This window comes from Hypanus sabinus, chromosome 23, assembly GCF_030144855.1.
Source record: "Hypanus sabinus isolate sHypSab1 chromosome 23, sHypSab1.hap1, whole genome shotgun sequence".
In the NCBI taxonomy this organism is placed as follows: domain Eukaryota; kingdom Metazoa; phylum Chordata; class Chondrichthyes; order Myliobatiformes; family Dasyatidae; genus Hypanus; species Hypanus sabinus.
The window spans coordinates 11,877,035-11,893,979 of record NC_082728.1 but is presented as its reverse complement, the minus strand read 5'-3'; the positions used below and the strand labels follow the sequence as shown (position 1 = coordinate 11,893,979).

At 42.9% G+C, this 16,945-nt stretch overlaps 1 long non-coding RNA gene across 3 annotated transcripts in view; it reads right to left on the bottom strand.

Moving 5' to 3' along the window:
* The window catches only part of LOC132379974 (uncharacterized), an 89,311-nt gene that overhangs the window by 71,678 nt on the left and 688 nt on the right, over positions 1 to 16,945 (bottom strand). The gene's annotated exons all lie outside the window — the stretch shown is intronic.

The window sequence follows — 16,945 nt, the reverse complement described above, 5'->3', positions numbered from 1 at the left end:
TGTGTGCAAAAGACAACAAACTGCAAATACAGAAAGAAAGAAATAAAAAACAATAAATATTGAGAATATGAGATTCCTCAAAAGTGAGTCCATAGATTGTGGGAATATTTCAATGATAGGTTGAGTGAAGTTATCCTCTTTGGTTCAAGACCCTGATGCTTGAGGGGTAATAACTGTTCCTGAACCTGGTGGTGTGAGTCCTAAGGTTCCTGAATTCCATGGTGGAGAGAGCTTTACCCGTGATGGACTGGACTGTATCCACCACTTTTTGTAGAATTTTCCAATCAAAATTATTGGTGTTTCCATTCCATGCTGTGATGCAGCCAGTCAATATACACACCACTGCTCATCTATAGAAATATGTCAAAGTATTAGATGTCATGGAGAATCTTCGCAAACTCCTAAGGATGTAGAGGCCATAAAACATAGGAGCAGAATCAGACCATTTGGTCCATCGAGTCTGCTCCGCCATTCGATCATGGTTGATTTCTTTTTCTCTTCCTCAGCCCCACTCCCCACTTTTCTCCTCGTAATCTTTGATGCCATGTCCAGTCAAGAACCTATTAAGCTTTGCCTTAAATACATGCAAAGACCTGGCCTCCACAGTTACCTGTGGTAATAAATTCCACATATTGACCACCCTCTGGCTAAACAAATTTCTCCATGTCTCTGTTTTAAATAGATACCCCTCTATCTAAGGCTGTGTCCTCTTGTCCTAGACACCCCCACCATGGGAACCATCCTTTCCACATCTATTCTCTCTAGGTCTTTCAACATTCAAAAGGTTTCAATGAGCTCTCCCCTCATCCTTCTAAATTCCAGCGAGTACAGACCTGGAGCCATCAAATATCCCTCATATGATAACCCTTTCGTTTCCGGAATCATCCTTGTGAACCACCTCTGAACCCTCCCCAATGCTAGCACATTTTAGATGAGGAGACCAAAACTGTCACACTACTCAAGGTGAGGCCTCACCAGTGCCTTATAAAGCCTCAGCATCACAGCCCTACTCTTGTATTCAGAACCTCTTGAAATGAATGTTCACAATGCATTTGCCTTCCTCACCACCGACTCTACCTGCAAGTTAACCTTTAGGGTGTTCTGCACAAGGACTCCCAAGTCCCCTTGCATCTGAGATTTTTGGATTTTCTCCCCATTTGTAAAATAGCCTGCACATTTATTTCTGCTACCAAAGTGCATGACCATTGCATTTCTTTTGCCATTCTCCTGCCCATGGACCTAATCCGTTTCAGTCCTTCTGCAGCTTACGTGTTTCTTCAACACTATCGGTCTCTTCACTAATCTTTGTATCATCTGCAGACTTGGTAACAAAGCCATTTATTCCATTGACATACAGCATAAAAAGAAGTGGTCCCAACACTGACCCCTGCGGAACACTGTCCACTACTCATTGGCAGCCAACTAGAAAAGGATCCTTTTCTTCCCACCTGCTGCTTCCTACCAATCAGCCAATTCTGTAACTGTGCCAGTAACTTTCCTGTATTACCATGAGCTCTTAACTTGGTAAGTAACCTCATTTGTGGCACTTTGTCAAAGGCCTTCTGAAACTCCAAATATACAACATCCACTACATCCTCTTCATCTACCCCACAAGTAAATAATTTCAACAGGTTTGTCAGGCAAGATTTTCCCTTAAGGAAACCATAATGACTTTGTCCTGTCACCAAGTACTCCATAATCTCATCCTTAACAATTGACTCCCAACATCTTCCCAACCACTGAGGTCAGGCTAACTGGTCTATAATTTCCTTTCCACTGCCTTCCTCTTTTCATAAGAGTGGAGTGGCATTTGCAATTTGCCAGCCCTCTGGTACTATTGCCAGAGTCCAATGATTTTTGAAAGATCATTACTAACTCCCTCACAATCTGTACCGCTACCTCTTTCAGAACCCCAGGGTGCATTTCATCTGGGCCAGGTGACTTCCAGCTTTTTGAGCACCTTCTGCCCTGTAATAGTAACTGTATTCACTTCTCTTCCCTCACACCCTTCAACACCCGGCTAGCATCTTCTACAGTGATGTCTGATGTGAAATACTCATTTAGTTCATCTGCCATCTCCTTGCCCCTGCTATTATTTCTCCTGGCTCATTTTCTAGCGGTCATATATCCACTCTCATCTCTTTTATTTTTTATATTCTTGAGAAAGCTTTTTCACCCAGAGAGTGGTGGTTATGTGGAATGCTGTGCCCCAGAAGGCAGTGGAGGCCAAGTCTCTGGATGCATTCAAGAGAGAGTTAGATAGAGCTCTTATAGATAGCGGGGTCAAGGGATATGGGGAGAGGGCAGGAACAAGCTACTTATTGTGTATGATCAGCCATGATCACAGTGAATGGCGGTGCTGGCTAGAAGGGCCGAAAGGCCTACTCCTGCACCTACTGTCTATTGTCTATCCACTGTGATATTGTTTTGTTAGCTTGCTTTCATATTTCATCTTTTCCCTCCTAATGATTCTTTTAGTTGCTCTCGGTAGGGTTTTAAAAGCTTCCCAATCCTCTTCTTCTCACTAATTCTTGTTTTGTTGGATGCCCTCTCTTTTGCTTTTACATTAGCTTTGACTTCTCTAGTCAGCCTTGGTTGTACTATTTTGCCACTTGAGCATTTCTTGATTTTTGGAACACATCTATCCTGCACCTTCCTCGTTTTTCACAGAAACTCAGGCCATTGCTGCTCTGCTGTCATCCCCGCCAGCATCTCCTTCCAATTTACTTTGGCCAACTCCTCTGTCAAACCACTGTAATTTCCTTTACTCCACTGAAATACTGCTGCATCAGACTTTACTTTCTCCCCATCACATTTCAAGTTGAACTCAATCATATTGTGAGCATTGTAAGGTTCTTTTACCTTACGCTCCCTAATCACTGCTGGTACACTACATACCACAGAATCCAGTATAAATGATCCCCTCGTAGGCTCAACAACAAACTGCTCTAAAAAACCATCTCGTAGGTATTCAACAAACTCACTCTCTTGAGATTCATTTCCAACCTGAATTTTCCCCAATCGACCTGCTTGTTGAAATCTCCCAAGACTGTCATAACTTTGCCTTTTTGACATGCCTTTTCTATTTCTTGTTGTAATCTGTGATCCCCGTCCCAGCTACTGTTGGGAGGCCTGTATATAACTGCCACCAGGGTCCTTTTACCCTTGCAGTTTCATAGCTCGTCCTAAAAGGATTCAACACCTTCTGATCCTTTGTCACATCTTTCTATTGATTTGATGCCATTCTTTACCAACAGAACCATGCCACCCCCTCTGCCAACCTTCCTCTCCCTCTGATACAATGTGTAACCTTGGACATTCAGCTCCCAACTACAACCATCCTTCAGCCACGACTCAGTGATGGCCACAACATAATACCCGACAATCTGTAAAAGTCCAACAAGATCATCCACCTTGTTTCTTATACTCTGTGCATTGAGATGTCACACTCTGAGTACTGTATTTGCTACCCTTTTTGATTCTGCATCCCTAATGCACTGATACTCACCCTGCTGGCTGCAATTATGTCCTATCATCTGCCTGCCCTTTCTGACAGTCTGACTGCACGCTATCTTTTTCACCATCTATCCTATCCTGAGTCCCTTCAATCTGGTTCTCACCCCCCTGCCAAATTAGTTTAAACCCTTCCCAACAGCTCTAACAAACATGCCCGTGAGAATATTGGTCCCTCCCGGTACAGGTGCAACTCCCATCACTATTAAACATGTCATACCTCTCCCAGAAGAGATTTCAACGATCCAAGAACCTGAAACCCTGTGCCCTGCACTAGCTTCTCAGCCACAGATTAATCTGCCAGATCATCCTGTTTCTACGCTCACCGGCGCACGGCATGGGCAGCGATCCAGGAATTACTACCCGGGAGGTTCTGCTCCTCAGCTTTCTATCTAGCTCTCTCAATTCTCTTTTCAGGACCTCTTTGCTAGGTCACTGGTACCAATATGTAGCAAGACATCTGGCTGGTCTCCCTCCCTCTCCGAAATGTTGTGGTCGTGATCCGGGACGTCCCGACCCCGGCACCTGGGCGGCAACTTCCCATCGGGGTGTCCCGTTCACATTTACAGAATCTCCTGTCTGTGCCTCTCACTACCGCTCCCCTCTTCTCCCTTCTGCACCACAGACCGATGCTCAGTGCCAGTAACCCGGTCCCCGCGGCATTCCCCTGGGAGGTCATCCCCCCACAACAGTATTTTTGTTACTGAGGGGAATGTCCACAGGGGAGCTTGGTGCTAACTGCGTGTTCACATTTCTGTTTCTCCTGCAGCTTGGGGGGGGGGGGGGGGGGTCACTGCTTCCCTGTAACTCTGTTTCGTACAAGCGGAAGGCCGTTCAGCAGCTGCTCCGGATCCCGAACACAGTCTTCAGCTAGATGCACTTCACACAGATGTAATTCCCCTGGGAACCTTTGGAAGTTGCCGGGCTGGGGGGAAGCTTTTCATTGCATGTTTCCACGTACAAGTGATTAATAAATCTGAAGCGAATTTATCCCCAGAGAAGTGTGAATCTTTGAAAGTCCAAGTCAGTAAGCATATTCAAATCTATTGTAGCTGTTGGTCTGGTGACAATTGGGCAGGAATATTGAGCTGGGAATTAAAAATGTTTGAGCTGTAATTGTATTGAGTAGTGGACCGCTCTTGCTTGCATGTATGCAGGTAAGTGGATTTGAAATTGAGTTCTATAAATAACGGGCGAGAAGGAGGGACTGTCAAGATTTAAACAGTGATTAATGTGCACGTGCACTTTCCTCTGTGATCATTCTGAAATGGCCACGGGGAAATGAACCTAGCACTTGAACAATAATCGTACAATTACAGGAAGCATCACAAAAGGTGAGCTGTCTGGTGGGATTCATCATGAACTATCACTCTGAGCAACCCTGCTGACACCTGCACAATGGAAGCCGGTGAACAGCTTTGACAGGTGTGGGATGTTATTCAAAGGAGGCTACAGATAACAGGCTCATGTACTCCCAATGTGTTCCACTGTGGATCGTCTTGCCTTCGAGAAGCCTTTTCCAAAACCTATGTTGGCAACTGTGTCCGTGAATAATTGTGTATCTGTTTCATACGTCGGGACAGATGATGCAAATCCACATTTTACTGGATTTGCAACAGCACCCAAGTGCATACATCTGCCAGATCTAGAGACAACGTGCAAAAGGTAGGTCATAAAGAACCGATTATAAACCCTCACATCTAACTTACTTGCCAACTTTGCGTCTTCCTATCTAATAATGATTGAACTGATATGGAGATGGAGCCTCTGTAGTTTTTAAACATGCTTAATTGTAAAACCAGTTCAATATGCTTTAGTGCTTGTATGTATCACAGCAGCGTAGCACTTTACAACAGCAGTGGTAAGGTCAGGATACAATTCCTGTCGCTGTCTGTAAGGAGTTTGTACGTTCTCCACGAGATTGCATGGGTTTCCTCTGTGAGCTACGGTTTCTTCCCACATTCTAAAGATGTAGAGGTTACGGTTAGTGAACTGTCAGCGAGTTGTGCCACATCGGGTCCAGAAGCATGCCAATACTTGCGGGCTTCCCCTTGCACATCCTCAGACTGTGTTGACACAACGAAACATTTTGACGCTTCAATGTGCATGTGACAAGTAAAGCTAATTTTAATAAAGTGACAGAAGCGGAAATGATATCAGTAAGATCCTTTCTCAGGCCTCTTGCCCACTTCTGAAGGGTCATTAACAGAGTCTCTCCTTATCTAGAGGCTGACTGACTTGTTGGATGTTCTTTTGTTATTGTTTTTAATGTCAGGAATTCACATTTTTTTGCTCCATTTATACAGTTAGATGTGTTGTCACTGTAATTAGCCTCAGTTACGGCCAGTATTAACCTCCTCAGTGACCAATATTTGATACACATGACTTAGGAAAACCTGCTATTTTCTTTCCTAATTGCAAAGTTACCAACTGGCTGGTCACCAACAGGTTTTAGTGTTTTCCAGTCATGAGACAATGCCTTTAAAAGTCCTTTCAACCTTCCTAAGGCCAAACCAGATTTTTAAAAAAAGAAACAATCTGCCGGAAGGAATCAACAAGTCAAGCAGCATCAGCGAGAGGAAAGAAATTTTTTTTTTGTTTTGGGTTGAAACTCTGCACCAGGAAAACCTCAAGTATAAAGAAGTCACGTTTGTTTAGAGTTAGTTTGAATGTTTTGGTGTTGTGCGTTTGAATGGGTTTGTAAAATTAGTATCAAGAAAACACAGTACTGACCAGGCTTAAAATGTCAACATAAGAACCAGGAGCAGGAGCTGGCTGTCTAGCCCATTGAGCCTGCTCCACCATTCAATAAGATCGTGGCTGATCTGGACTCAGCTCTGTCTGGCTGTCTTTTTACCATAACCCTTAATCCCCCTCCTATGTAGTAATCTATCTAACTGTAGTTAGTACTACGTAATGAGGTAGCCTCTCATGCTTCCCTGGGCAAAGAATTCCACAGACTCTAGGTTAAAACAATTTCTCCTCACCTCTGTCCAGAATCTACTCCCCAAATCTTGCCGTTTCAATGTGAACGTACTTGACATTAACACACTGTACACAAAACTGAAAATGCCATGGTATTGTGAAGTTCAATAAAAAAAAATTGGCCTGGTTTAAAATTAAAACAAGCTTCCAGCTGCTCTAAAGAAAATAACTGCAACTGCAGGAAGCTCTGTACAAAACCACCGTCCGCCCCTTCATAGCAGGCATTTAGAACAGGCATTTTCCAACTCCTTGTGACAAGCTTTATTTTCTGCCTTCTCTGAGTAACTGGATGCGTTTGTTACAAATAACAGCGGCAATGTTTCCTTGACCTTTTTAATAATTCTAATTGCGTCTCACTTGATATACGCGGTTATAGCAACGACAGTTTATTCAGATCGGACAAGTCAATAATTACTGTTTGTCAATGCTCTGTAATAACTGGGCAGCCAAGTTGCCTTCGTCCTGACATAACCAACACAAGATCTGTGGGAGCAAAATGCCATGCCATTTCTGTATCTGATACGCATGAACCCTGCACTAACAAAGAGCCTTTCAAGTGCAGTTTCCAACCCCACATGTACATTTACTGTTATAACGTAGGAAATACAGTGGTCTATTCGTGGGCTGAGAAATGGCAGATGGAGTTTAACCCAGAAAAATATGAGGTATTACACCTCGGTAGGGCAAGTGCAAGGAGACAGTACACTGTTAAGGGAAAGATCCTTTAACAATGTTGCACTAGCAGAGAGATCTTGGGATCCAAGTTCATAGTTCCTTGAAAGCGGCTACGCAGGTTGATAAGGGACTTATCAAAAGAAGGCTTACGGAATGCTTACTTCACTAGTTGAGGCATTGAGTTTAAAAGTCAAGAAGTTGTGTTGCCAGTTTATAAAACTTTGGTTAAGCCACATCTGGAGGATTGCATATAGCTCTGGTCACCCCACTGTAGGAAGGATGTTGAGGCTTGGGGAGGGTGCAGAAGAGGTTTACCAGGATGCTGCCTGATTTAGAGGGCACGTGGTATCATGAGAGGCTGGATACACTTGGGCTGTTTTCTCTGGAGCTTTGGAGGCCGAGGGGGGATCAGTTAGAGGTTTATAAGATTATGAGAGGCACAGCTAGAGTGGACAGAGAGTATCCTTTTCCCAGTGTTGAAATGTCTACGACCATGGGGGATGCATTGAAGGTGAGAGGGGGGTCGGTTCAAAGGGGATGTGAGGGGTAAGTTTTTTAAATCAGAGAGTGGTGGATGCCTGGAATGAGTTGCCTGGTATGATGGTAGAGGCAAATATGTTAGAGGCTTTTAAGAACAACACACACAAAAGGTTTTAAAAATTTGTTTGGGTAGGCACATGAATGTAAGGAAGATATTGGGATATGGACATTGTGTTGTCATGGTCCCCTCTGGCAATTGCCCACCTGGTTATTTACCTCTGGAATTGAGCCTCAGTCACCTCGTTTAGTTTCCAATCATTCTCAGGTTCCACTAACTACAAACACCTGCTTTCCATCAGCAAATGCAGTATAAAAACCCCATGACTACAATAAGGAGCTGCCAGTTTGTTGGTTGACTTGTGTATGTGTAACCTTGTTCTATGGTTCTTAGGACTATCAGTTCTAAGTCTAGCATCGTTCCTGAATTCTCTACTAAACCCAAGACTCTGGGTAAAGACTCCCTTGGCACCAATTCCATGCTCACTATGACTGTAACGCCTCCCGACTCGGCCTCCGTGCCCATGTTCAGCACTTGGGTTCATTCCACTGCCACGTCCTTGCAACATGTATAGGTAAGAGGGATCAGTGTTTGGTGTTTTTGATTTGCTTTTTACTTGCTTCCACACAACACTATAGCCAAAAGGACTGTTCCTGTGCTGCATTTTTCTATGTTTTCCTCCTGTGTGGAATAAAGTGGCCACTAACTGTAACTATGTGGTTTTCTGCTGTTGTGCATCCATTTGCAGATGTTGTGTGTTCAGAGATGAGCTTCTGCATTCCACTGTTGTAATGTGGTTATCTGAGTTACTGTCACTTTCCTGGAAGCTTGAGCCAGTCTGGCTATCCTCCTCTGACCTCCCTCATTAACAAGATGTTTCCCCCCACAGAACTGCTGCTCACTGGATGTTTTCTGTTTTCCACACCTGTTGTGTATTTTGTATTTTAGTAATATTTGAATAATCTTGTAAATATACTGTTTGATTAGACATTGTTTATAAAATTTGTCATGGTTATATGTAAAAATACGTAAGTTATACATGTTATCACCCTACCATGTGATATGTGTGCTTAAACTTGAAGTTTAGACTTATTATCAGACTCCTGTGACTTCCCTTGAATTATTTTAATGTTTTGTGGTTCCAGAACATAACAGCTCTGTTCTTTGTAAGCTCTAGATATTGTGCGTGATGATCCCAGGAGCTCAATTGTTTCTGCGATACTTAAACCACCCCATCTGGCACCAACACTCATTCCACTGTTGACATCACTTAAATCCCCATTTATTCACCATTCTGATATTCGGTCTGAGCAACAACTGAACCTCTTGACCATGTCCACGTGCTTTTAATGCATTGGTTGCTACAACATGATTGACTGTTTTTTCATTTTCGACCAGGCATACAGGTGTACCCAATAAAATGACCACTGAGTGTATGTGAATGGATAAGGTGGATTACCAGTCTTGTTCCCAGGGTAAGGGAGACTGTAACTACTTGGCACAGATTTAAGGTGACAGGAGAAAGATTTAAATTAGACCTGAGGAGAAACTTCCTCTCAAAGGGTCACACACAAAATGCTGGTGGAACGCAGCAGGCCAGGCAGCTTCTATAAGAAGCAATGTCGACGTTTTGGTCCGAGACCCTTCGTCAGGACTAACTGAAAGTTACAGCACCAGCTGTAAGATCGGAGTTCGATTCCCGCTACCGTCTGTAAGAAGCATGTAGATTCTTGGTGATTGCATAGGTTTCCTCCCACATTCGAAAGATGTAGGGTCGGAGTTGGTGAGTTGCGGGCATGCTGTGTGGAGCTGGAAGCGTAGTGGCGCTTACAAGCAGTCCCCAGTGTAATCCTCGCTGATTTGCTTTGACTCATTTCACTGATTGTTCCAATGTACCAGTGGCAAATTAAGCTACTCTGTCTCTTTAAATCTTTCTGTGCTTTTGGAACAGAGCTGTTGATTTTATCTGCCATAATCAGGGTTTAGCATATCATTCTACATTTACACCTCATCTAGGATTCTACTCTTGCCCTTGACCTTCTGCTCTGAATTTATGAGTAATAAGTTGTCTTTGATTAAACCGTGATAGATGTCCAGCAGCTGATTGAAGGTGACTGTGACCGATTACTTCTCCGTGACTGATTTCTGGCCAGAGAGGTTTGTGCATCACCTGAATTCCCTGGGCAGAACTCGAGAGTCCAGAGCAGAGCCTTGATGTTTAGCTAATGTGACAGAGGAACTTGTTACTCACATTAGGGGAAACATGTGCCTCGTTCATTCAAGTAGAAGCTAATTGCAGAGGTGCATGACTGTAATTTGCCAGCTGCTTTAAATTCCAGCTTTCCTGCCATTGGGGAGTGATGAGATCATCCGATAAAGAGGGGAAAAAAAGGGCATTTTTAAAGAAGGAACTATTCACCCAAAGTGCAGTGTACACACTGGGCACTTGATTGGGTACCTCCTGTTTCGATTAAAGTGGCTACAGAGCGTCTGTCTGTGATCTTCTGCTGTAGTGTAGCCCATCCACTTTGAGGTTTGACGTGTTGTGCAATTAGAGACGCTGTTATTGGAGTTACTGTCACCCTCCTGGCAGTTTGAACCAATCTGGCCATTCTCCTCTGATCTCTCTCATTAACAGGACAGTTTCACCCACAGAGCTCACTCACTGGAGGGCTTTTGGTTTTTGCTCTACTCTCTGTAAATTCTAGAGACTGTTGTGCATGAAAATTCCAGGAGATCAGCAGTCTTTTGAGATGCTCAAACCACCAATCTGGCACCAACAATCATTCCACGGTCAAAGTCCCATTTCTGGTCCATGCTGATTTTGGTCTGAACCACAACTGATCCTTTAGACCATGTCTGCATGCTTTTGTGCATTGAGTTGCTGCCACATTAACAAGCAGGTATACAGGTGTACTAATAAAGTGGCAACTGAGCACATGTTATGATGGAAGGAAGATTGTTTCCGATGTTGGAAGTCCAGAACGAGGGGACACAGTTTAAGGATAAAGGGGAAGCCTTTTAGGACCGAGATGAGGAAAAACTTCTTCACACAGAGAGTGGTGAATCTGTGGAATTCTCTGCCACAGGAAACAGTTGAGGCCAGTTCATTGGCTATATTTAAGAGGAAGTTAGATATGGCCCTTGCAGCTAAAGGGATCAGGGGTTATGGAGAGAAAGCAGGTACAGGGTTCTAAGTTGGATGATCAGCCATGATCATACTGAATGGCGGTGCAGGCTCAAAGGGCCAAATGGCCTACTCCTGCACCTATTTTCTACGTTTCTATGTTATAAAATCATAGAATTATGCCCGGATTCAACCTAGCTTATCCATTTCAACCAACGTATATCCCATTTAACAATGAGTGGACCATTATCTGACACTCTGCTTGCACCAGCCTTCAGGCAACACATTCCAGGCTGAAGTCCCACACTGCTAGGCTCAGCATCAGCTACCTCCCTTCTACCAGTCAGTACAACCCCAATCACCACCTCACGATCACTTTGCCCAGCAATGGACTTTAAAAAGTTTTTTGTTCTAATTGTGTTTTCTTGTATATTTTTGTATAAAATAATGTACGCTTTTCTTTTTAATGTGGAGTCTCTAGTGCTTAGAGCCTGTGATGCTGCTGCAAATAAGTTTCTCATTGCAACTGTACCGATGCGTTTATGCACATCAATAAATTGGACTTTGGACTCCAACTATGCTGTGGGTGGGGGAAAAAACCTTATTCTCGGCTTTACACCTCTGAATCCTTGAACGATAATATTTCTGTTGACCTTTTTTTTAAAAAAAAATAGTTTGAATACTCCTTCACTCTCCTCTGACTTTAAAGCAAAACTTAATGAGCCAATATCACTAGAAGTATCTTTTGCCATTTCTGCACTGTCGTCGGGCAAATCTCCTGGACCTGATGGGCTCTCTGCAGAATTTTATAAATCATTTTCCTCACTACTTTCATCGCAGTTGCTTTGTGTTACCTGATTCGTTTAAACATGGCAAATTGCCACCATCATTTAATGAGGCATGTATTATCCTTCTACCCAAAAAAGGTAAAGGCCCAACAGAGTGCTCCTCTTATAGGCCGATCTCTTTGTTAAATGTTGATGTCACAGTTTTGGCCCACAGATTGGAAAATGTTATACCCTCTATTTCCGATGACCAAACTGGTTTTATTAAAAATTGTCTTTTTTAAATATACGGCGTTTATTCAATATTTTATACTTGCCTTCAATTCGGACTCCTAAATGTGTTATTTCTTGATGCGGAGAAAGCGTTTGATCGTGTAGAGTGGAATTACCTTTTTGCGGTTTTAGAAAAATTTGACCTTGGTCAAAGTTTTATTTCTTGGATCAAATTGTTATACCTATGTCCTACTACCTCTGTTCTGACTAACACTCAGCAATCCCAGCCGTTTAGCCTTAAACATGGCACCTGTCAAGGATGTCCCTTAAGCCACTGGCGATTGCATTTCAAAGTTGACCTGAACTGACGGGGATCTGGAGGGGGGTTGTTGAGCATAAAGTTTCTCTTTATGCCGACAATTTATTACTTTTTCTATCAAATCCGTCCACTTCCTTATCCCCAATGTTTTCACTTCAATTTAGCCAGTTTTCTGGCTATGAACTCAACCTACACAAGAGTGAACTTTTTCCAATTAATAAAGAAGCTCAAGTATTAGCATTTCGTGACCTCCCTTTTAAAGTAGTTAATAATCAATTTACTTGGTATTACAGTTACAAGGAATTTCAAGGATCTTTTTTGTGAAAATTTTGCCAATCTTTTGAACTCTACAAAACAGTTTGTCACAATGGTCACCCTTATCTATGTCTCTGGTAGGTCATGTTAATGTTATTAAAATGTACATCCTTCCTAAATTTTTAATGTTTATTTCAATCTATTCCAATTTTTATCTCTTAAAACCTTTTTTGATTCCTTAGACTATTATGTTGTCCTATCTATGGAAGGGAAGCATTAATAAAGCTTACCCTCCAAAAATCTAAAAAAGGTGGCATAGCTCGACCTAACTTCTGTCTATATTACTGGGCAGCTAATATTCACTGTATTACCTTCTGGTCCTTTTTTCATAGCCAGTCTGATTGCCCTAAATGGGTGGCAATGGAGTTGAACTCTACTAAGGATCTCTCTATTTCTGTACTCCCTAGTCACCTGCCTAGACTAATTGTTAATCCTCTTGTTAGACATGCTCTGAGAAAATGGGCCCAGTTTAGAAAATTCAATGGTCTTCATGGTTTCTCCCTTTTTGGTCCTATTTTGAATAATCATTTTTTCCCTTCTATGCACGATTCAATATTTCATGATTGGTATAGAAAGGGCATCGGGCATTTTGAAAATCTTTTCATTGATAATCGTTTCGCAACTTTTCAACAACTTTCTGCTAAGTTTAATCTACCTAATGCCCATTTCTTTAGGTACCTCCAAATCAGACATTTCATTAATCCTTTATTACCTAACTTTCCTGCGATGCCTGAGGAAAAACGTTGTGGACCCTGTTTCTTTCTATTAATCCACTGGGTAAAGACTTAATATCTTTTATTCGTGATAAATTAGTGCCGTCATGGCAACTTCCCCCCCCCCCCCCCGATAAAATTAGAATGGCTTGGGAGCATGACTTAAATGTTCCTTTATCTGATGCGGTTTGAGACTCAATTCTCAAGTCAGTTAATTCAAATTCGCTTTGGGCTCGTCATTGTCTTTTGCAGTTTAAGATTGTACATAGAGCTCACATGTCCAAATATAAATTGTCCTGATTTTACCCCAACATCAGTCCTGTTTGTGATAAGTATAAAAGTGGCGAGGCTTCTCTTATTCATATGTACTGGGCCTGTCCTAGTCTAGAGAAATTTTAGAGAGAAGTTTTTCAAACCTTATCTCATATCCTTAATTGCCACTTACAACCTAACCCTCTGATTACTCTTTTTGGTGCCTTGGGTAAGACAAATATACACTACACACTTCTCAATTCAGACATTAAGTTTCATAAGGTGTGGGGACCTTTTCTTGAATATTTTCATAACTTCTCTTTTAGATTAGGTTTTTTTCAATCCCTTACTTTCAGCTTTCTTTTTCCTTGGTGGTAAGCATTATTATCTTTTGTTCTTATTTTCATTTACAGTTTTGGGGGTTTGAATGCTCCGATTTTATATTTCCTACATTTTGTGGTGGTTGGACGAGTTTTTTTCTGTTGGGGAGGGGGGATAACAACTCTACATGACTTTTATTTTGGGTGCTTTTTCATCATTATTTTGAATCATATTATTAGAACCATAAAACATTGCAGCACAGAAACAGGCCTTTTGGCCCTTTTTGTGCCGAACCATTTTCCTGCCCATTCCTCCAACTGGTCCAAATCCCTCTGCAGGCTTTGAAAACCTTCCTCACTGTCCACTACACCTCCAATCTTTGCATCATCAGCAAATTTGCTGATCCAATTTTCCACATTATCATCCAGGTCATTGATATGACAAATAACAATGGACCCATCACTGATCCTGTGGCACACCACTAGTCACAGGCCTCCACTCAAAGAGTAGCAATCCTCCACTGCCACTCTCTGGCTTCTTCCATTGAGCCAATGTCTAATCCAGTTTACTACCTCACCATGTATACCTAGCAACTTAATCTTCCTAACTAACCTCCCATGTGGGACCTTGTCAAAGGCCTTACTGAAGTCCATGTACACAACATCCACTGACTTTCCTTCATCCACTTTCCTGGTAACTTCCTCGAAAAACTCTAATAGATTGGTTAAACATGACCTACCATGCACAAAGCCATGCTGACTTTTTCTAATAAGTCCCTGTTTATCCAAATACTTGTAGATCCTATCTCTTGGTATTCCTTCCAATAATTTACCTACTACCGATGTCAAACTTACTGGCCTATAATTTCCCGGCTTACTTTTTGAGCCTTTTTTAAACAACGGAACTACATGAGCTATCCTCCAATCCTCCAGCACCTGACCCGTGGATATCGACATTTTAAATATTTCTGCCAGGACCCCTGCAAATTCAACACTAGTCTCCAAGGTCCGAGGGAATACCCTGTCAGGTCCTGGGGATTTATCTACTCTGGTTTGCCTCAAGACAGCAAGCACCTCCTCTTTAATCTGTATAAGTTCCATGACCTCCCTGCTTGTTTGCCTTGTTTCCATAGACTCCATTCCAGTTTCCTTAGTAAAAACAGATGTAAAAAACCCATTTAATATCTCTACCATTTCTTTTGGTTCCATACATAGCTGACCACTCTGATCTTCAAGAGGACCAATTTTATCCCTTGCTATCCTTTTGCTGTTACCATACCTGTAGAAGCTCTTCGGGATTATCCTTCACCCTGACTGCCAAAGCAATCTCATGTCTTTTAGCCCTCCTGATTTAAGTATTTTCTTACTCTTTTTATACTCTAGCATTTTATTTCCTCCCTGTTGCCTATACATGTTATACATCTCTCTCTACTTCATCAGAGTTCCAATATCCCTAGAGAATCAAGGTTCCTTATTCTTATTCGTTTTGCCTTTAACCCTGACAGGAACATACAAACGCTGCACTCTTAAAATTTCTCCTTTGAAGGCCTCCCACTTACCAATCACATCCTTGCCAGAGAACAACCTGTCCCAATCTACGCTTTTTAGATCTTTTCTCCTTTCTTCAAATTTGGCCTTTTTCCAGTTTAGAACTTCAACCCGAGGACCAAAAGTGTTTCCCTACAAACACTTCCGTCACCTGCCCTAACTTATTTCCTAATAGGAGGTCTAATATTGCATCCTCCCTAGTTGGTATATCTATATATTGATTTAGAAAACTTTCCTGAACACATTTCACAAACTCTAACCCATCTAGACTTTTAACAGTATGGGAGTCCCAATCAATGTGTGGAAAATTAAAATCCCCTACAATCACAACTTTGTTTCTTGCAGTTGTCTGTTATCTCTCTGCAGATTTGCTCCTCCAATTCTCACTGACTATTGGGTGGTCTATAATACAACCCTATTAATGTGGTCATACCTTTTCTGTTTCTCAGTTCCACCCATATGGCCTCAGTAGACAAGCCCTCTAATCTGTCCTGCCGAAGCACTGCTGTAATATTTTCCCTGACTAGCAAAGCCACCCCCCCCCCCCCCATCCTTCATCCCTCTGCCTCTTATCACATCTGAAACATCGGAAGCCTGGAACGCTGAGCTGCCAGTCCTGCCCCTCCTGTAGGCAAGTGTCAGTAATGGCTATGATGTCATAATTCCATGTGTCAATCCAGGCCCTCAGCCCGCCTGTCTTTCCCACAATACTCCTCGCACTGAAATATACGCACCTCAGAAGATTATTACCACCACACACAACCTTACTATTTGTGACTTTGCATGAACTACTAACATTTATTTTTACCCCGTTCCACTATCTACTCTGGCACTCTGGTTCCCACCCCCCTGCAAATCTAGTTTAACCCTCTCCAATAACACTAGCAAACCTACCTGCAAGTATATTGGTCCCCTTGTAGCTCAGGTGTAACCCATCTCTCTTGTACAGTTCCCACCTGCCCCAGAAGAGGTCCTAATGATCTAGAAATCTGAAACCCTGCCCCCTACACCAGTTTCTCAGCCATGTGTTCATCTGCCAGAGCATCCTCCTCTTACCCTCACTGGCACGTGGCACAGGCAGCAATCCGGAGATTACTACCCTCGAGGTCCTGTTTTTCAACTTCCTACCAAGCTCTCTGTACTCACTCTTCAGGACCTCCTGACTCTTTCTACCTATGTCATTGATACCGATGTGTACCATGACATCTGGCTGATCACCCTCCCACTTCAGAAAGCTGTGCATCCGATCAGAGACATCCCTGACCCTGGCACCTGGGAGGCAACAAACCATCCGGGAGTCTCTGTCACAACCACAGAACCTCCTGTCTGTACCCCTGACTATTGAGTCCCCTATCACTACCACTCTCCTCTTCCTCCCCCCCCCCCCCCCTTCTGCACTGCAGAACCAGACTCGGTGCCAGAAATCTGGCTGCGGCAGCTTGTCCCAAGTAAGCCATCCCACTACCCCCCCGCCCACCCCCCACAACAGTATCCAAATCGGTATACCTGTTTTGGAGGGGAATGGCCACGGGAACCCTGCACTACCTGCCCTTTCCTCTTCCCTCGCCTGATGGTAACCCAATTACCTGTGCCCTGTTCCTTAGGTGCTACTATCTATAAACTGCTGAGTCTCCCAAATGAT